This window comes from Sinohyriopsis cumingii, chromosome 2, assembly GCF_028554795.1.
Source record: "Sinohyriopsis cumingii isolate HCF-2022 chromosome 2, ASM2855479v2, whole genome shotgun sequence".
Classification (NCBI taxonomy): Eukaryota; Metazoa; Mollusca; class Bivalvia; order Unionida; family Unionidae; genus Sinohyriopsis; species Sinohyriopsis cumingii.
In genome coordinates, this window is record NC_142962.1 from 146,879,163 (window position 1) to 146,901,782 (window position 22,620).

Here is a 22,620-nt window from a genome sequence, read left to right on the forward strand (position 1 = left end):
AATATAAAAAAAACAATCAAGACTATATTTAACTAATCAACAAATCTCAACAGTTTTTAACTGTATATATGGATAACAGTTCTTTTTCCTTAATGACAATGCCCTCACTCACTCTCTCATGAACCTTATTCACTTCACTTCTTACACACATAATAAAAGTTCACATGCATTTTTCCAACTGTTCTCTTTTTCAATAACTCTCTACTTATTTAAATGCATTCTATTCACCCATTATTCTATTGACAAGCCAACAACATTGCCCAAAAAACGTCCAGAGTAGAACATGTCATGTAGGACCATTCCTTGTGACAATAAACCATGGTCTGTTGAGACAAAAGTGTCTTTTATGGCAAGTCAGAACACTTTATAATCAATAAATCCATGCATTTTGAGAATTTAATGTCTCAAGACAGATTGTCTATCATGATAATGATATTCCTAAACTGGTTTTACAGCAATAGATATTATAGATCATTTTATTTTTAACAAGTACTTATTTGAATGAAGAATTATTCCCCAACTTTGACATGGATTTAGGTATCATAAGTGTATTGGCATAGCAAAAGATATGCCCCCCACCCTTTGAATTCTGGGGACCCTTCATATTAAAAAGGTTTGATGGGAATTTTTACCCACCCACCCTCCACTATGGTTGCAATGCCACTAAGTTAAGGGGATCAAATTATCTATAGACCTTTCCTGCAGACAGTGCTTACACAGTTATTTCCTAAAAGCCAATAGCTGTCAGCAACAGTGTCGGCCATTAAGGTGCTGACGAAGCCTGGTTACCGAGCCCGCAAACTTTGTACCTTTGACAAGTTCTAATTACAGAACTGTTAACCTTTCACACTTATCAGACCGACCGCCTTGGATGCGAGAGGTCGTGGGTTCTATCCCTGGCTGAGTCATACCAAAGACTTAAAAAATGGTACTAACAGCTGCCGCACTTGGCACTCAGCATTAAGAGGTTAGTGTTAGGACTGGTCAGCCTGGTGTCAGGGTAATGTAACTGGGTGGTACATCATGCTACATGTCTGCGGCGTGATGCCCCAGTGCTAGACATCACTATAAACTGCTACACTGCAGACATTGTAGTGATATGACTAAAAAGAATTTAAAGCTACATTAAAAATCCAAATCACACAAACTCACATGTATTACAAATTACTTAAGGAAACTGACCTACATCCTGGCTCTATTATTGTGTCTTAACCTTTTATATTAACATTGTTTGTTTCAAAATTACTCATTCCTACAATAACATCCCAAGCAGAATCAGTCTAATTGTTGTGCTTAGTTTTTAATTTTGGTGGATTTATTTACTGAAATGACTCACTGAAATTACAAAGTGTTCATTACATCTTCTTGGACGAAATCATTATTTTGGAATCATTATGAATTCATTCAAGGACCTTTTGAATTACATTATCAAGATTATCAACATATCACCACATTCCAAGTCATTCATACTTTAGAACATTTAGATACTACTAGCACATTAGTACATTCAGTATAAAAAAATTTTGGAACACATCTGGAATTCATTTGGAATTTTATACATCTGGACTTATGATAGAGCTTGTGCAGGACTATTTTGGGATTTAATTCACAAAACTGCAAGTTCTTTTATAAATTTTCACCTTGTCTTCTAGGTGAAAGAAATTATTTGTTGAATTTTACAAAACCTTGTTGGTCTTCACTCATTTCTGTTGCCTATAGAGTTGTAACACTACATTAAGGACTATTAAAAACAGGGTGGATGTCTAATGTGACATTGCATTCATGTTGCAACTCAGATTTCAAATTTTTTAATCCTGCTTCTTTTGACCCCCATTGCAGACTTGCTGCATTCACTTCCCTGTATACAGTATCTGTTTATCTGCATATCACCTGTTCCGAGGATTAGGGAAAGCTCCTAACTGATGGGAGATATGTTACAAGTATGAGTTTGAATTGAACACAGTGTTACCCAATGTTTCAGTATATTATGCCTTCAATGATAACAGCTTGGGGCATATAATGTCCCAGTACATTATGCTTTGATATGATAGCAGCTTGGGGCATATACTGTCTCAGTGCATTATGCTTTGATATGATGACAAATTGGGGGGGCTATACTGTTCACATTTAGGTGCATGTTATACACAGGTAAATCTGGTAGCAAACATGCAAGTGTATTCTTAGTCTGTACCTGGATGAGACAGGAAACTTTAATGTACACTGACCACATTTTAACAGGAACTGCTCTGTCACCAGGTGTGCCCACATTGTGGCAGTGATAGGATAGGATTTAGACAATCAGTAAGACCCTTGTTAGTTACAGATGCTTGACAACATATAGTTGAGTGAGAGACTTGGGAAGGCTCACAACAAAATTCTGTTACCTATAGCTCAATAGTGCAGATTGAAATTGGAAGCAAATTGGTCTGTGAAACTGGGTACTGCTTTAGCCTATAAACCTTTCTATTTTTGTTTCCACAGACATGGCCATATTTGTATCACATGACCATCCGCCCTTAAGGTACTGATTCACCTCTGTGGTTTGCCTCAGAGATGATTATTTCCCCACGTGTTGATTCTGAATACAAGCCATTATCTCAAGCAGTCATATCAACAGAAAAGTTATGCATGTAGATTAGTGATGTTTTATAGTAAAGCAGATGAAAGTAATTCCAATTTACAAACCATCAGCATGATCAGAAAACTAATAAAATATAATCCCTGGGCAACGCTGATTAAGTCTTCTTCCCAGTTATTCCCATTTTAGTGGACCAGATCGAGCCCAATCCTTAAATTTCCGACATGATCAATTGCTTTAAAGAACAATCAAATTACTGAACGATCATAAGAACTGCTTTTGGATAAAAAAATAAAACAAAATGATGAAACGTTATATCTGAATGCGAAATGCCAAATGGTTTTGACACATGCTCCAGACATTACAATTATCAGTCAGTTACGGTCTTTTAGATAAAGCGCACATAACACCTTAAACCTGGGAATGATGCAGTTTTAGCTGACCTGACAAAAGAACACTTTAAAGTATTTTAAAATCCCCCCCCCCCCCTTGAATTACTGCCCAAGTAACATCTTGGTGCAGTGAGTGGGAGAGAGGAGATAGTGAGTTAAGTACCCGATTGCAGGACTTACAGTCAAAGAACAAAAAGTCACAATTCTGATTTTTACAGTTATGAAACAGGTGTAGGATAAGTCAGAGATTAAATTGTTACAATTATTTTTATTCTAGTTACAATAAAGAGATGGTCAACAAATCACAATATGACTTATGTAATTCTGAAGTCTTCTTACTGCATAAATTAGGACCATGATTTATTGGTCCTATCAGATCTTTTACACCTTCAATAATACCTTTTTACCTGCTAAATTCTTGTCCAAAACCACCCCTTCATGCGTGTGATATAATTTGATAACAATAGACAAGATATTTGCTTCTATCATGCATATCCTGCAACTTGTTTATTCAGTAATTAAAGAAACAAACCATGCCGCCAATTGAAAAATTCTTATCAAGATCACCCCTTCCTGTAAAACACACCTTCTCTAACAAGCAAACCGAAATTATCGATTGCTAAAATATTGTCAAAACCACTGTATTGTGTCATACTTGATTATTTAATTGTTATTTCGGTATGTAATATTTGTATCAATTAGAGTACTGTGCGCGTATTGGTACGTCTATGTAATTATGATCACTGGGGAAAAAATGAATGGAAGAAAGAAAGAAGCAGAAAAAAGTTAATTTTTTATAGTGCAGATATTACATGTAGATAAATCCAGTAAACACATGTAATAAAGCAGTGTTATATTTTATTAATTTATCCATCATGGTTTCTTATTTGTTTTGAGATATCTATTAACAGTATCACACCATAAATATTTATATTAATTTATTCCTTTTAGATGCACACAGCAAAACATAGAACTCTTTATACCAGTAGTACTAAGTTATTACAATTACAGAATCTCCAGAGAGGTTGTCTCTCAATAGAGGACAAAGAGTAATACATAAAATTGATCAATTTATGCATTACAAATCTGCTTTAAAATAACACTTGGATCATACTGGCTGTGTTAGTTACATGAGATGAATTATTAAGTACTTTGTAATAAGTGTTGAGTGTGATTTGGATTTTTAACGTAGCTTTAACAATTTTTCAGTCATATCGCTACAATGTCTGCAGTGTGGCAGTTTATAGTGATGTCTAGCACTGGGGCATCATGCCGCAGACATGTAGCATGATGTACCATCCACACACATTATCCTGACACCAGGCCGACCAGTCCTAACACTAACCTCTTAATGCTGAGCACCTAGAGAGGCAGCTGTTAGTACCATTTTTGTTAAGTCTTTGGTATGACTCGGCTGGGGTTCTAACCCACGACCTCCTGCATCCAAGGCAGACGCTCTAACCACTAGCCCACTGGAGTGGTTGCAAAACTTTTGTAAAAATGGGATGAACTTATCCTCACATAAATATGGGTAGTCAAACAGCACAGACCAGATATGTGGGTACATTTTGTCATGGCAGATCTGGGTTTATGCTGTGTACAGTAAAGCATGCATTAATAACAAGCAGTACATTAGTCAAAGCGCAGAATGTGGTTAAATAGAGTGCTGTGTGTATATCAGGCCATTATATAAAAAAATATGTTTACTTGCCCATGGGCAAATGAATTTCAGACTTTTACTTACTCAAAGTTTCAATATCCATGGCAAACATCTTAAGTGAATGACAAAATATAAGACACCTTTTCAAATTTACAATACTTTGTATTTATTTAATCTTAAATGAAAACATCTCATTTAAAATCTCAAGAGGTACAGGTATTATGTAATTTCATTTTTTTAAAATGTATTCTACATCTTGATATCTGTTGTCCCCTATCCCAACCTCTTATCTTTTCTTGTCCTGGGCAACAGGAAATGAGAATTCTGAAAATATGTATATGAAGAAAATGTTTCAAATGGGAACCAGAAAACCATAACTGGAATTCTGTCAAACAATCTGTAGCAAAGATTAAATTCTAGCAAAGTTAATGTCCTTCTACTTTGAAACAAAAGCCTAGGAATATAATGATACTTTTATCAGTCCACAATATGTCTGTCCATCCATATACCTATCCCACCTTCCCCATCTACACACTTAGGCAAGAGCAAACTGAACTTGTTTACCCACATCATGTCCAGATGTAGCTGATTTATCTCCTGTGGGCCCAGCAAGGAGTTACACAGTCAAATTTATGATAACAAACAGATTTGAATATTCAGAGCAAAAAATTTATTGTCATTCTTTAAACCAACAGTTTCATATGGTTCCTAAAAAATACCAGATGGACATGCCTCAAGAGTAACTCAGTGGATGGAAGGCAGCCACAACTGATTGATGTCCAAAAATCACTCTTACTGTGTGTCTAATGAAGGCCTTGTCAGGAATGCTTTGGCTTTTGAGACACAAAATGCACATGCAATGCAGGAGGATTTGCAAATTAAAGTATAGGCAGTGTTATTTACTTTGTTCTAGTTAACAGTGCAAATTTTGTGCCAATACAAAATTGAAAGTGTTACTGATGGGTTACTTGCATCAAACATTCAAAATTAAATCCCAGTCTAGACAGGAAGTTTCATATTACAATTGTAAATACACAATAGGTTTATATAAATCACAAATAATTTGCCTTAAATGTTGTTTCTGTATTCCCCCCAAACCTTCCTCATGAGAACAAATCCTGAGCCCATAATGACTGAGAATAAAATTAGCAATCCCCTGCTCACAAATGCAAATAAAATATGGAGTCGAAGTTGAGCTTTACTCACCTGACTTGTGAGTGCACATTTTGAAGAAGAAACCCAAGCAGTCCTGATATATATAACATGATCAACTAACAAATGGAAGCTTGTGTTGTTGTTGGGGTTTAACGCCATTTATCAGCACACGATAGGCTATACATGGCGGCCAGTGAAAGCAAATTCATTCATGTGGATTGCCACACTTATTGGATACTAGTGTTTCCAGATTCATGCTAAAGACTGGATTGATTGGTCAGAATAAGACTTTCTAAATTCACTTTTGTAGCTTCTTTTACTAAAGCTGTACCATGGTTGCACGACCTTATTCTGTTGATAAAAACCCTTGTCAGTATTACTCAACAACAATGCTTTATAACAGATAAATAATCTCTATATAATTATTTAAAATATTTACATTTGATATAACTCATCAAGTATAACCAAGATTAGTAAACAAAACAAAGCTAGCCACCAATGAATCTGCTTTCTAGTCTATATTGTAGCAGGCACTAAAAATACTTGGAGAAATAGTAAATATACAAATGAGTGTGATGTCTAATAATACCATTATCTATGACTGTTGTTGTTGTTGTAGGGTTTAACGCCATTTTTCAGCACACGTTAGGCTATACAAGGCGGCCAGTATTAATGATGGAGGAAGAACCCTGGAAAACCCCGGAAAGAACCAGTGACCCACAAGAAGCTATTGGCAAGTTTTCTCACATACCCACAATGGCTGAATCCGAGACTCAAACCCATGCAGACAGAGGTGAGATGGCAGTGATCCATAACAGAAAGCGCTTTAGACCACTTGGCCACTAAGGCCCCCATTATATATGAACGAAATTAAATGTGGTCTGGTCACAACATTTAGATAAATATGAACTTTTTTGTATATTATGTTTAATGATCAATAAAATTAAGGGTAGGCATTTGGAAAATAGGAGGGTTTGTAATGTACATGTATATACAGGTTAATGACACTAATTAAATCTAAAAGTTGTTCATGAAAGAGTATATAATTTTTTAAAATAAATACCAAATATAACTATAAAAACAAATGCATATATGTGTGATCAAAAAAAAGCAGGTGTTTCATGGTTTTCAAGTTAGTTCATCTTTGCTAGCCAAGGTTCCAAGGTGATAACCTTGGCATATCGAGCAGATATTTCTGTGCTTCGGCAGCAGCAAGCAACTGCATCCAATCAAAATTAAGTTATTGAAATTTAAACACTGTTCCTATAAGATCAAGACAAGGGAAGCACACAACCTGAATGGACTAATACAGAGATCTCGGAAATGCTTAATTATGCGTATTTGGACACCAATTTTTGATCTGGGATGCAGAAAATCACTGAGGTGGGAGTCCTCTGTACGCATGTAACAGGTGTACGGCAAAGTTCAAAGACTTGCCAGTCATGCTTCAGCCACCTGCTTTGTGGGAAAATGTGTTGATCACTTAGCTGTGCTGATATTTACAATGACAGAATTCAGTGACTGAAAGACCCCTTGATGTACATACATGTTGCCATTATAAGAGTACATAAAAAAGAACATGATGCAATAGCTGGGCAGCAAGTTCAAAGGCTTTGACTGGCGGCCGGATGCGAAATTGTACTGATATTTACAGTGATTGAATTCAGAGGCAGAAAGACCCAGAGATGTATATGTGTTCATTTATAAAAGTACATCACATAAACAACTTGAGCTTTCGTTATTGTTCATTTCCGAATGCATCGGAATAAGTAGTGCATGAGAATCAAGACATGTTGAGAATTAGACAAAATGCCATTCGTAAATTTGGATAAGTATTTTGGGGTTAAACGTCAAACTTACGAAGATTGTAATGAGATTCAGAAGAGTGCTAAAGCTGCTAGAATTGATAGTTCGGATAGGACAGTAGCTAAGTGTAAGAAAGTGTGTTATGCCTAGTTTAGTGTTTGGAATAAGTTCTTACTTGGATTGACAAAATTCAGTATCACTCTGATGGACGAACAAGAGCTATTTAAGAGGTACAATGACTGACCATACTTTTTTTAAATGCCCCTCGCCTTAGCCCGGTTAGTTCTAGTGCTGTAGCGAAATGTATTCATCAATACATCAGTAGCTAGGCCTAGTTTTGATATCAATTACATTGACAAACAAACTCTTTCCCATTCACAAGTATTTGTTTTGATAGCTGATTGACCATTAACCCTTTTCCTAGTAAGGTATCAACTATCAATTTCCTGCATGATATCCTTTGATGATAAAACATACAAACATGTGTTTTAAGATCAGAATCCGTGATCTGGATATATATTAACTGCCTCTTGTACACTATTTCGTCATTAAATTAGTTTGAAACTGTGAGTGAAACAGTATGCCTAACGGGAAATAATGGAGGACTTCGCTAAGTCTGGGATGTACCAGTTTATTAGAATGTCTGTTTTCATAAATCATCAGGCAGATATTTTCAGAAATATATACAGATCATTGAAAGCAAAGCCAAGGTATTATTTTATTAAAGATTTAACTTCAAAATGCAACTTATGTAGGTCAGAAACGTATGGGACAATGCTATGTTGTGGAATTCGCGAGATGCACTTTACGGTCTAAGCCATTTTTCGACCTGACACATATTTGCGAAAGTACAGGGAAAAAAAGCAAATCAGATAATATTTAACCATTTCCTAAAATTACTACAAGGATGTAGACAAATAAATAAACCATGAATTTGCAATCCTGTCAATGGACTGTTGTAATGAAGCTATATTAAAGTGAGTGATTACATGACGAAAACCTCTCCATCTAATAACAGATGCACTCACGTCTGTGTTGATTCTGTAGGAAAGAAGGGACTGCAACTTTTGATGGTGGGACTCCTATTTTTACCAAAATGGGAGTCCTGGACTCCTAGTTTTAAAATCCTAGCGAGACCTCTGTAATAAATAAACAATGCCAGTCCATGTTTACACAAATACCTTTCACTCAAATACACCTGTAATGGTTTCCTTCTGGTATACAGTCATACTTTCGATGTTAAACTTCCAAAGTATCCATTTTAGGTCAATTGGCACCACCATTTTTGCTGATGTACAATGAACTCTACTGCTGGTTAGGTGGTGCTCACCAGATAATATGTACTTTTGAGAGAGTGACATATGTAAGGTGAAGTAGTTCGCATTTAAAACATGCACAGTGGAGAGAATGTTTGCATACCTCTATGCTACATTAATGTAATGTGGATGATATTTCTTTTGAATATTGTACTTTTGGAAATTTTACATGATTTAAGCACACTGCTAACTAAAATGACTGCTCCCTTGTGTTAAAAAATCAGTCTGAATTAGTCTAAAGTACACTATACATAGCAGCTATTAAAATAGGGAAAATGAATTTTGCCAGACTAGACAATACCAGCTTCTGAAAGTGCAATGAATGAATTACCAAATATATAAAATGTAAAAAAAGTTATCGGCTCTTTTTTATACAACTGACCTCTGAAGTTCAGGAAGTGAAAATGACCAAGTAGAGCTAGCACTTTTTTGAAAGGTGCACATTTGAAGTAAGGCCAAGCTGTATACTCTATAACCCATAGTACACCCATCAATCATACACCAAAATAAAGGGAATTAAAGGTTCTTTGCATTATACCTAAGATATACAAGGTCTTTTTTAAATAGCCAGCATAACCAGTGAGGAAAGCCGGGGACATTCTTTTTCTTTAAAATCCTAACCCTATGCAAAATGCGAAACTGTATAGCGCCACCTTAGTTGGCATTACATACTAAGGGAGGCAACTCATGAAATCAAATAGATGTTGCTTGGACAAAGTACCTGTATATATGTTTGATCTGCCAAGGTGTAGATAGGGTTATATCGAAACCTTGGCTAGCGAAGAGGAATTCAGTTGGGCAATGAGGTTACTGGAGTATATCAGAAATGCACTAAAAATGCCAATTTGGTTTTCAGAGCAAATTCATTCCCAACATTATGCATACAATATTTTACAAACTCAAGAGTCTTTCTTTTCTATTTTTATGTTGGTGTTGTTTTGGGTTTAATACCATTGTTTTTAAACACAATATACTTTACATGGGTGCCAGTATATTTTGTGACAGAAGAACCCAGAAATGCTCCCAGTAAGAACCATCAACCCAAGAGAAGCTAGTAGCAAGTTTTCTCAGCTACATCCACATTGACCAAGCACAAGACTCAAACCCACATAGACAGGGTTGAAATGGCAGTAATTGGAGCCCCTTTTTATTTTATGTCATAGTATTATGTTTCCATTTTTAAATTTAATCCCTAATGTGTATTATGTTCCTAATTTGACAACCCGTTGTCCTTAAATTCATGACTCTTATCTTTAAAATTGTTGTTTTAAAGTTTAAAAATGTTTTCTAAGAGGGAGAACCCTCTTCACAACCCAAAACTAGTGATTCTCAAAAGACCTGATGAGTTACTTCCTTTGTTTAATATGCAAACTGCTTTTCTGGCCTTTACAGTGTTATCAAGGAAAATTAAACAAGATGTAAGATTATCTCTGTAACACACAAACTTCACTTATTACTGGACCCATCCAAAATCTTGATTACTGAAGTCAGATCAAAATCAGATATGAAATATTAATCTCTGATGGTAAAGAAAGCTCAGCTACTCAGATCATTTAATTAGTAATCTGAAATCTTAATGATATAAACATATATTCCAAGTCTGAAAAAAAATGTGCCTCTGCTGTCTGTAATAACAAGTCCTGCCAATCAGCCATATCACCACATTAGTATGCATGGATCTTATCAAACTCATCTGACACCATAATGATGTAAATATATATTCCAAGCTTGGATTCCAGAGTGATAACAATGCTGACAAACAAATACAATATCACTTCATTACAATGCATGGATTACACTTACAGTGTATATTATCAAACTTGTTAGAGATTTGGAAGTTTTACTGAAATCAGTTGACGTTTGATTGAAATCAGATCGGAAATATGGATGCCAGAGTGTTAACAAGCAACAACTGGACATACACATGATGGGCACAGAGCCATACCATAATCTCGCTTGGACTTGTCGTTAGATGAGCTAAAAATTGTGTTTAATCTCCTTTGCCCTTTCAAGGTTACATATTTTTTCTTTCTTGATGAAAATGTAAGTGTTCAAACTACAATAAAATACATAAAGATATTTGTGTCTCCTAAAAAGTTGCAACAAATCGTAGAATTACATCAATAAATTTACCCTGAATTTTTTTTTTATCCACCAACATAAAAGAAAAACAAATTAAAAGTTAACAAAATAACAAATGGGTGGGACATGATGCTGCATGTCTGCAGCATGATGCCCCAGTGATAACAACTATAAACTGTCACACTGCAGACATCATAGTAATATGATTAATATTGTTAAACCTATGCTAAAAATAAAAATAAAACCTACAAAGAAACACACAGCTCAAAGAAACTGCAAGAAGAATACAACATAATCAATTATGTATATAAAGAAAGAGGTTATGAAATAGGACCTTAACAATATACAAGCCAGCAAAAAGAAAGAATCCGATGTTTACAGGAATGTCCTATCGTTGGGCATAATTAACGCGCAGAATTGGCCGACATGGTGGTATTTCTCCAAATATTAAAAAAATGGGATAGCATACATAGACTATATATTACATTTTTAACGATGAAAAGACCATCAAGTGGATATGTGTAATCGATAATGTATTGTAGGCTATGTAACGTGAATCTTATTGATACGCGGCATAGGTGTTTTTGTTTCACCCCTAATTACTGTATATTACTGTGTTTTGGTAGACATGAAGCACTGAATGGGGTGGGTGTGAGTGTCACGGAACTTTATTATTACATTATTCCTGGCCAATGACAGTGCAAGGCGTAATTTATTTAACGGATTTATTAAGCTATTTTGCCATACCATATGTGCTTCAATTATCTTTCTAAAAACCCTTTAAGGCATTTCCTTGAACGGTTCCGTCATTCTTTTTATTTAGAACACGATGCTAATTTTAGATTGTATACTGTGTTTCTTGTTTTTCTTTGAAAACGTTCAATGATCCAAACTTTCCTAAGGAAAATGAATAGTTGGGTATATGAATACTTACATATTAAACTTTATCCATCCATTATAAGAAGAAACCTCTAAAACTTAAAAATACGTTGTTATTTACACTCCCAAAAGAGACAGAAAGTTACCCTTTGGAAATTCAGACGTACGGGGGAATCCCCAAATGCATTTCATTGGGCCACTCTGTCATGTGATCGATTGTCATGTTTCTCCAAGAGTTGCTTCCCTGTCTGATCTGATTTGGATCAAGCTTATTCGGATTAAACGCCAGGACCGTTTGAAATATTATAAATTGTCAGATTTAAATATAACATTTCCATATGTTTCAAACATTTTCATTATTCCTATGTATACTGAGCATCGAAAAGCAGCCTTAATGAAACAAAACCTGTATTTATTTATTTTAATTTTTTTTGTATACAGATCAGAAGTACTTGGGGGTCCACCGATCCCCCTAAAAAAGTGGCGTCGACCTTGATGGGGACATGTCCCCCCCCCCATCAAGGTCCCATTTTACAAACCGGGCCTTCTAAGAATGTTGATTTTACCTGTAGCACTGCTCATTTATTAGTTACCAAATGTGAGTCTGAGGCTTGTACAAAATCTGGTTGGATCAAAACCAAAACAAAAGTAAAAAAATATAAAAAAAATTAAGAAAGGGAGAGCAGCAGAGAGACTGGGCCCACCAACTTTTTCGTCAAACAGGACCATCTATCAAAAACTCTTCTGATAGAAGTTCTTATTTCACAAAATAAACCCTTCCAGCCAGAAACTATGATGACTAAATCCTCTTTTCTGGCTAACGGGGTTATTTCGACAGCGATAACTCGCTATAAAAAAAAGTTTCTTCACGGGGAGGGGGGGGGGGGGGCACGACGACGACGTTGGTGGCGTAGTCCCTCTGCTGCTAATCATTTTAGGATTTTTAGTTAAAAAATGTATCTAACCCAACTTGGTATCGTGTCCGAGGATCATGTAAATTTATCGTCACAAACCCGTATGGTTTTCGTTGAGCATGACTAAAGAAATTTTTAAATTTATTGAGGTCCATGTCACCACTGCACCAAGTCTGATGAATATTTCTCAGCGTGTGTGCGTCAACTCCGTTAAACACTGCAAGAACGTTACAATTATCTCTGATCACTTTTGGAATTTGTGTATAACGTTGTGTCACATAAATGACATCAGTGTTTTTGTGTCGACCACGGGAGAATATTCTGGCTGGATTTTTTTGTTTATCCAACATCACATCATCGTACACAACTAAGTTGTTAATTGATCCATCAATGTCGTCGACGGATGGAGCTTCTTCGATATCAGTTATAAAATCAATAACATCTTCGTGAAAATCACTTTGATTTTCCATTATCGATTTTGCACTTTCGTTAAAATCTTTTAGCACTTGATAACACCGCTGATCGTCCACAGACGGGGCTATCAAATATAATTTATCCCACTTCATCCACTTCATTATCAAATTCAACAACAGCTGTGTTTTACCCGACCCAGATGGACCTATGATAATCATTCGAACAGAATTTGGTAGCACTGAGTTATGCTTGATTGGCTCTCGTCGCTTTGTCGCGGAAAAGTCAGTGATTTCCATTAGATATATCATAAAATAATATGGATTTATATTGTGTGAAATGCCGAGCACGTACCCCAACTACGGATACAACAACAATTACAACAAAAAATAATCGACAAGCGCTCACGGGTAAGTGTGAACGATGTGGCACAAAAAAATTTAGATTTATTTAAAAAAAAAGCGGAGGTGATATCGCAGCCAAGTTAACAGCGCTGCCAGGAGCTCCGTGGGCTAAATATCCAGGAGAAAAACATCTTCCAGGACATAATTACTGTGGTCCAGGAACCCGACTTGATATCAGACTTGATGCTCAGGATCAACCAAAACCCGGTGAGTATCCGATAAACGCTATCGATGCAGCGTGCCATGCTCATGATGTAGCTTACCGAAGCAAGGATTTGCAACAGCGCCATCTCGCGGACGTGAAATTAATTCACGCGTTAAATGCCATCCCTGATAAATCTTTCAAAGAAAGGTTAGCGTCTTGGTTGATAAAAACTGCAATGAAGGGTAAATTAGCGTTAGGTACTGGTATATAATGGAGTCGATTTATTATTCCCCAAGTGGATATTGGAGAGGTAACGCGGCAATTGATAAACTTGCCAGCGCGGCATCAGTAACACGCGCGGTTGCCAAAAATTGGTTATCCCGACAGGCAATATGGCAAATTTATCTACCGCGCCCTAAACAAATTCACTTCGCGCATTTTGATGTTAGTGTACCAAATGAGGTTCATCAAGCTGATATATTATTTCTGCCACATGATACTATCCGAAGACGCACATACAAGTACGCGTTAACCATAGTTGATGTTGCCAGTAGATACAAAGATGCGGAACCGTTAACAACTAAAACAGCATCTGAGGTTGCTTCTGCGTTTGAAAGAATTTATCGGCGAGGACCTCTGCGATGGCCAAATTTATTACAAGTTGATCCTGGCAAAGAATTTCAAGGTGCGGTATCATCGTTGATGAAACAACATAACGTCACCATACGACGAGGACACACTGAAATTCATCGTGATCAGGCAATTGTTGAGCGATTCAATAGAACACTTGCTGAGCGGTTATTTGGATATCAATACGCGAAGGAATTCATTCAGGATACGAGATCGCGCGAATGGGTTGCAAGATTACCAAGCGTGATAGCTGCGCTAAATAATGAAATTACCCGAACCACCAACATGAAACCTTCCATCGCGATCACGAAAAAAAATATACCACTACAACGAAAGAAAGAAAAACAGCAAATACTGGGTAATGTTACTGTAAGATATTTATATGAACCAGGTGAACTTGAAGGTGGTAAACGAAGAGCGACTGATCCCACCTGGAGTGTTACCACACATAAGATATCCACCGTGACAAGATCCACTGGCAGACCAGCAATCTACAGGTTGGATTCAACTGCTCCTCAACGCGGATTCACCCGTGAGCAACTTCAGGTAATTCCCGAGGACACACAATTGCCGCCAAAATCACTGAAGTGACTTAACTAGCGCTGGCACCCCGACGTCGATTACACTCAAGACAGGTCAACATGATATTATCACGTGTATGACCGCGACTGTTATCTTTTCTATCTACGGTAAATTGTCTTGAATTTTTATTTGAACACTGCCATAGCATTATACAATTACAGCTCGCACAGTGATTATTCTGCTGTTGTTTCAGCGCAACAACGAAGTCAACATCAAGATCAAAATCGCGATTATTTTTTTTGTCACTCTGTTTGTAACCGGCGAGTTTTTTTTTATTACATCACCATCGGTGATGCTGTTGTTTTCATTGTTTGATTTAAAATCCAAGGGATTTTCCAAGATAATTCTTCGCAGTTGAGATATTCTTCTGACTCTGGACACCGCCAAGTAGACTAAGTTGGACCATTCGATTCGATCATCAATGATCCAGACAGTTGTATCAGAGATAGTCAGTCCTTGAGAACAATGAATGGTCATTGCGTATCCTAGCGTCCACGGGGATTTATTCATCGCTAGTGCATCCTCAACAGCATCGATGTCAACTAACACAATATCATTCAATACTAAATTCTGTTTCCCTGTCTTTCCTGGAATATCAACATCTATATTTTGTAACCGCGTATCAGTTGGTCTATAACATAACGGCGTTGGCAGCATTGGAAACTTTTCTTGTTGCAACCGAAATAGCTGTTGTTGAAGTGTGTCTCTGACTATCTTTCTACTCGCCACTATCAAATCGTTTGGTTTCCACACTCGTAAAAAGTCACTCATCGAAGTTTCAGGAATCATCTCGCGCATGATTTCACATTGAATTTTATTCGGTTGTAGCCTGATTAGTGTTTTAAATTCTTTCAGCGTTGCATCAAGTGCTCGGTAATCATCAGACACTTCTTCGTGATAATCAACAAAATTCCTCAGCCAATCATGCGGAGATGCGCCGACAAACGGAGGTGGTTGACCGTGATCGCCGCACATAATCACTGCGGTATTTTTCGTTAACAGCCAATCAAGAAATGTTTTTAACGTTTTCAGCGGCACTGTACATATCTCATCCCAAATTATTATATCATTGATATATTTTGTGCCCATTCGATCTGGTGTCCACGTACCGCCGCTGTATTTGAAAAAGCTGTGATAAGTACAAGAATTGACTCCTCGCTGTTTCATCTCTCTGACAAGTCTGTGTGTAGGTGTTAGCACAATCATATCTGAATTCCGAAATAATTCAATCGCTCGAGTTGTTTTACCAGACCCGCCCGGCCCGTTCAAATAAACAGTTTTATGTCTGGTGATTGGATCATCCACAGACGGTGGGGAAGATATTTCTGGCATTGTTGATTTATAATAATCGTCCTCGATTGCAACATCAGCGGATTCACAATACTCGTGCAACATCTCGGCTTTTATTCTCCACGAACCCCATTCATCTCCGCCGCAGAATTTCATTATATCGGTCAGTGATTTTGAATATTTCTTGTCGATGTAAAATGAATGCGTGGCAACTCTGACTGCCATACCAGTATGGTATGGGTCAGGAAATCGATTTACCATCGATAACAAATTTATAGAAACATAAGCCAGCATTGAAGATCCAAATGTGTGTATTGAGGCGATTCTCCGTCGATATAACTTACAATTGTGCCCAACTTTTTCCCGTCGGACAAGAACACATCCTCCCTGTTACAAAATATGTCTCTGGCAACCGCGTCGGCGATTATAAAATCCAATTCAGCTTCATCGATAATCAACCGCGAGTGATGCATTTTATTATCAAATGCTGCACCCTGAATAAATTTACCGATTATTCTTCGTCCAAGATCTTTCGCTGTGATTTCACTGTTTTTGAGCCTAATCTTGAGAATTTCAGGAGCTCCTTCGCGGATAGCATCAATAAGAGTTTCTGGACGTGGTTGTGTCCATTCTTCGATAACTTCATCGAGAGTTACACGTTCTGGTGTTGGTAACCAAACTGATGTCTGCGGTCGATAACATATGATTGCTTCGCTGACAGTCAACGATACCAGTATGCCGCTGTCAAGCATGTATCGCAATAACACTATTGGTACCCAGCGCTTTTCGACGAAGTGTCTGCCAAACCAAACATAACAGCACGGATGAAGTCCCGCAGCAAATTCAAACGAAGTCACACGAGCAAATCCTGTCAGGTCAGCGTCGGGTAAAACGCCGTTTACGGCGATTCGTGTCATCGAGTTCGTGGGGTGCCCAAACCGCGCAAAGTATTCGTGGCACTCGCCGTTCCCGAGAAAGCTTCCTGGGTAGCAGGCAATCATATCCACGGAAATCATATCCCGGTAGTCATATCGGGTATTCCACAACCCGCCATGACCATACTCGACACAACTTAATTGTATATCTGAAAGAAACTGACTTCGGGTTGGTCTCCACGAATTTCTTTCTCTGGCGGCGTGAGCGGCAACACTTGGAACTGTAAAACAATTAACCAATAACAGCTCATCGCTAGCATCTCTCATATACATTTTTGCGAGTTTTTTCATTTGTTGGTGCAACGATTCTGTTCTGTATAATTCTCCGTTGGGTCTCACAAATTGATCATACTCGGAATCTTCAGAGCTCCTAAATAACCACACCGACACAGGGTCGGTTTTAGTCAGCGCGTAAATAACCTCGTATATGTTTCCGCGATAAAACTTGACAACACGGTCTCGTGGAAATATTGTAACCGCATCAGTTCACGCGTGCGAATTATGATCAATAATTTCAATCGGTGTTCATGACTTTTTATAATGCTTCGAACTGTATAATATGTCCCCGGTTAGTGTTTTTACTGTTATTGAGTATTTTAATTTACTTGATAGCGCAGCAACATCATTTATTGTTGCCCCGGTATTCTTAACCGATTCACCCCAGGCTGTTATTTTTTCACGTCGCAGATCGGTTAAACCGTTTCCTCGTTTTGCGTTTTTAAAGTGTTCCATTACTCGCCCGGCTACACAATTCAGCGTAGAAACGCTTGCGTTTCCAAATCGCATCGGAGCGAGTTTATCAATTTTTGTTTTTTTTACCGGGTATATTCCATAAATGACTGCGGTTACAGGATACGCTCGAGCGTAATATGGTATATCAATCCCGGTCAGCATTCCTGGTTTACAATTGCTGCTTAACAGAGCGGTCTTTCCGTTAGCAAGAACAGGGTCGAGTTTGTCACGGATAATCCACGTATCGTCTTCAACGTTGACAATAAATTTTATTCTGAAAAAATATTTCTTGTCGCGTTGATGAAAATCAATATAATCAATAATTGTTTTTGCTCGGGCATCAGTCATTGTAGCATCGATGATGTCCTCGTCGCGGATAATTTTAAATGTCGACCGTACATGAGATGCGCCGTCGTCGCGGAATTCTTTCTTACCCTCGTTGATAATATCGAACAGATCAGTTAGATGCCGTCGTCGTGGATCCGGGTTTAGCCTGTCAAGATCGAATCTTCCAGCGCCAACTGCGGTTAGCCTAGAAAACTCCTCCATTGTTATATTTAAGACAAATATTTAAATAAGAAAATATTATATATACAATGAACACCTGCAGATGGTTAAAAGTTGGATCTGTAACAGTCTGTGGTAAGCCCTGTAGGAAGGAATTCTGCGGTGAACATATACAGAGCATCAAACGAGGAAGTACAGGACCTATTCGCTGCCTGCGATGTGGCATTGGTGTCAGGGGTAAAACACAATTATGTGCGGGGTGCGGGGGGAAACGATACCGGGAACTCAAGCGATATTACAATAAAAAAAAATAACGGAGACGCGCTAAAATCCGAGAGTGATTATATAACTAGGTTTTCAGACAAATTATAAATTAGACAAATATATTATTATATAAATGAGCCAAGAATTTGTCTCACATCCAACCATTAAAAATTATGAAGCATCTCGCGAGGGAATAGTGAGACACTGTAGATTGAAAAAAACAGTTGGTGTTGTTAATAATGCTGGTTATCTCCAATTTAGTGTTTCTGGGGGTAAAAGCTATTATAATCACAGGTTTGTGTTTGAGTGTTTCCGCGCAGAGATCAAAAAAGGTCTTGTAATTGATCACATTGATGGACAGAAACTTAATAACTCTGTCCAAAATTTACAAACCATTACTCCAAGTGAGAATTCTGCACGAGGTGGCACTGGTAAATTTAAGAGCGTTACAAGAAGAGCTGTAAGATCTCTCAATAAAAATACTAATAAAGAAAATATATTTCGCTCAATGAACTCAGCTGCGAAGTATTTTGGTATTAACTCCCGTTCGGTTCAACGTGTCGCAGTAAATGTTATCAAATCAACTTTTTCAAGTAAGTTTGATAGCTGGATTATATTTTATTATGTGGATAACTCTGCAGTGACTGCGTGAAAATCCGAAGGATTTTTCAAGTCAATGATACAATTATTTCCCCCTTGACGCTGTCAAGGATGTTACCAGCGCGCTATAACACACTCTACAGGTGCGAGCAGACGATTTTCTGCGCAAGGAAGTAAATAACTTCCCTTGTTTTCCCCTTGACGCTATCAAGGTGACAGCGCAAGAATGACAAAGTACTTGATGAAATCAAGAATAAACGTGTATTCATCTTTTTTTCACAAACAATATCGTTATTTTATTACACTTGTTCGGGTTTATGGCTCATCTGTGGTTTCCACATGATCATATTTAAGAAAATACGTTTTAAACAAATCACGCTGAGCTATTTCTGAACTTTCAAGTATCAGTCAGTTTATATACAATATCGTCCTAATACTATATTGGGGTTTCGAAACCCAACGAAGTTGCACACGTACTCCGTTATCGCCCCGTTTCGGGGTAACCTTTTACCCGGAAACAGGGTTGATTTCAGGGGGTACGTGTGCAACTTGTTGGACGTAGAATATAACCCCGCATTGTGTTTGTACCGTCCTAGGATAAGTTATGTGTTTGTGCCGTCTTAGGATAAGTTATATGTTTGTACCGTCCTAAGATAAGTTATATATACAATTGTAAAATACAACTGCTGTAAATAGCTTCTACTGCTGTAAATACAACTGCTGCTGTAAATAGCTTCTACTGTAAATACTATATGTTTGTGCCGTCCCTAGAATTAAGTTATGTGTTATGTGTTATCCCCATATGAGCCTTGCTAGCATATCAAATGGTAAGCTAGGAGGTTCACAAATAGGGAATGTCTCGTCGTTTCGCAAACACACCCTCTGGGCCTTCTAGACTGTTATTTGGCAGTTTAGGGGCTCAATCGGGGGTAAGTGTTTCCGCCCCCTCCTGAGTTTGGTAGGATGTCATAAGACACCCTAGAGACTCAAAGGAGATGTGATGTTTTTTTTATTTCTTTAAATATTTATAAATATTTAAAGATTTAAAAATATATATAAATATGAATCAAGAAAATATCAATAATGTGATTGATGCTATTCAAAAATTAGAAAAACAAGGATTTAATATATTACTAAATGTTGAAACTATTCTGTCTGATTTTGAATCATTATACGAAGCTAAACGCGCAGGGCGTTATATTCTTACTGCTCAATATCGATTCATAAAGATGATCCAAAATAATTTGTATAAATCGCTAGCCAGCGTAGCGGAGACACAAATAAATGAATTTGTTCCACTGTCTCGTGCAGTCGAAAAGATCAGGCTGGCACTGGCAGCTGAGTATGAAACTAAAAAATTAATTAACAATCGGGTCCGGAAATTAAAGCATTGTATGTCCCTTGACAGCGTCAAGGATGAAAATCCAGAGAATTTAGAAAGCAATGATAGCTTTGTCACGGATGACGAAGTCATTCACGTTGACGAAGTCAACGGGAAGTAAAAATACCTCACCTTGATTGCATTTTACCTGGAAGTGAAATCGGGTACCTAGAAGTGAAATCGAAAGTAAAAAAAAAGTAATATTTTTTTTTTTACTGTGTAAATTATGCAACTGTCCGATTTCGTTGGTTTTCATAGCAAAACCTCTATCAAATCGAGGAAAATGGACAATTTCGCTGGTTTTTACTAGCAAATACCGTTATGAATCCACGACGCTGGTCTGTTTTGTTCATAGCAAAATACCGTTATGAAACCAGTGAAATGGACGATTTCGTTGATTTTCATAGCAAAATACCGTTATGAAATCGGGAAAATGGTCAGTGGTAAAAAAATATATATAAATAAAATATTTTCAGAGGATTTTCACTGAAGTATCTTATCGAGATGATCCCGTGAAATGCACGAGTGAGCAACATTGAGGATTTGGTCTGCATCACAAGTAATCATCGTGATATTGTTTTCGCGGAGTTGCTTCAGCTGAAAATCTGTCAGTAAAAAGTCATCATTGCCGTGTTTATCGATGATTATTTTAACAACGCCCGGGGAATGATTTCCGGTAAATATTTTTCGGATGAATTCTTCAAGCGCACGCTTGTCAACGATGGAACATTTCACGTGTTGATACATTTGCTATGTTATTCGCGTTCATTTAATATAATTTATTGTGACAGTGCTGTCATTGATGATGATGCCGTTGGAAACGCTAGCGTTTCCCACAGTGCTATCATCGTCATCGTTGTCACTGTCAATAAAATCACTGTCAGTGGAAACACTTTGTGTTTCATCATCTTCATCACTGACAACAAAATCACTGTCAGAGACATCCTCGTCATCATCATACTGTTGGTAATTCGAAGATTTTTTGGACATTATTATGATATGATATTATTAATTGAAAGTCCTTGAAAAATACTTTGTATTTTTACGATGGAAATCGTTTCACGATGAAAGTCTTAAGATGGAAATCGTTTCACGATGAAAATCCTTTAGGATGAAAGTCTTAAGACGGAAATCGTTTCACGATGAAAGTCCTTAGGACTTTACCAGCAGATTAATACTAACAGTCTCCCCACGCAGGTCCAACAGTCTACCCTGCTGGTCAGTGACTTTAAAATTTATCCTTGTCAGCGTCGGATTATGACACCGCAACGATACCGGATTGATTGGCTCCTGCACAATCAAAAATCCAGGCGGTTGTGTAGGAGTAAACGAATACAGTATAAACCCTTGCTGGGCTTGATTTGATATTGTTGTGTCTATGTTGTAACTGCCATCGATTACGTCACATACAAGATTGACCGCGACGACATCAGTGATTGCTACGATGCCCGGAGAAATATGCCGGCCATCGCTCGCTGTGGAATTATTGTGTGCTAAGATAACGGGTTCTGGTAGTGTTCGCGCGTGCTGTGCAAGTATGTCATCGAAGTATTCACCGACGATATCAGTGACGAATTTTCGTAGGATGCCCGGGGAAATATATCCTGGTAATTTAAAATTCGGTAGTTCAGCTTCCGTCAGCGAGTACTTGCTCAGAAATTTTTGTTTATCGGGGGATGTGCTGGTGATTACCGCCTGAACCACGTGCTTGTTGATATACTCCATATCTGCGGCAAGTTAATTTAATATCTCAATTTGTTTAATAATTTCTTCGCGTGAACTTGTCATCGCGGCGATATGTTCTTGGAAGTGTTGCCGTAGATACCCTCGGTGCGTTCCATGCGCGTCACTGATACCCTTCAGGTACTCAACGATGTCGTTCAGATTCATAACAACTCCAACACGCACCCATCCATCTTCGGGTTCAGGAGTAAAATTAAACACAATATCGACACCG

At 37.6% G+C, this 22,620-nt stretch overlaps 1 protein-coding gene across 3 annotated transcripts in view; it reads right to left on the reverse strand.

Moving 5' to 3' along the window:
* The window catches only part of LOC149806032 (nuclear factor NF-kappa-B p105 subunit-like), a 100,041-nt gene extending 87,993 nt beyond the window's left edge, over positions 1-12,048 (reverse strand). For all 3 annotated transcript variants that reach the window (XM_089950885.1, XM_089950886.1, XM_089950887.1), the window contains exon 1: positions 11,924-12,048. The gene's annotated coding sequence lies outside the window, so the exon portion shown is untranslated. The remainder of the gene's footprint in view (positions 1-11,923) is intronic.
* Positions 12,049-22,620: the final 10,572 nt, after the last annotated feature.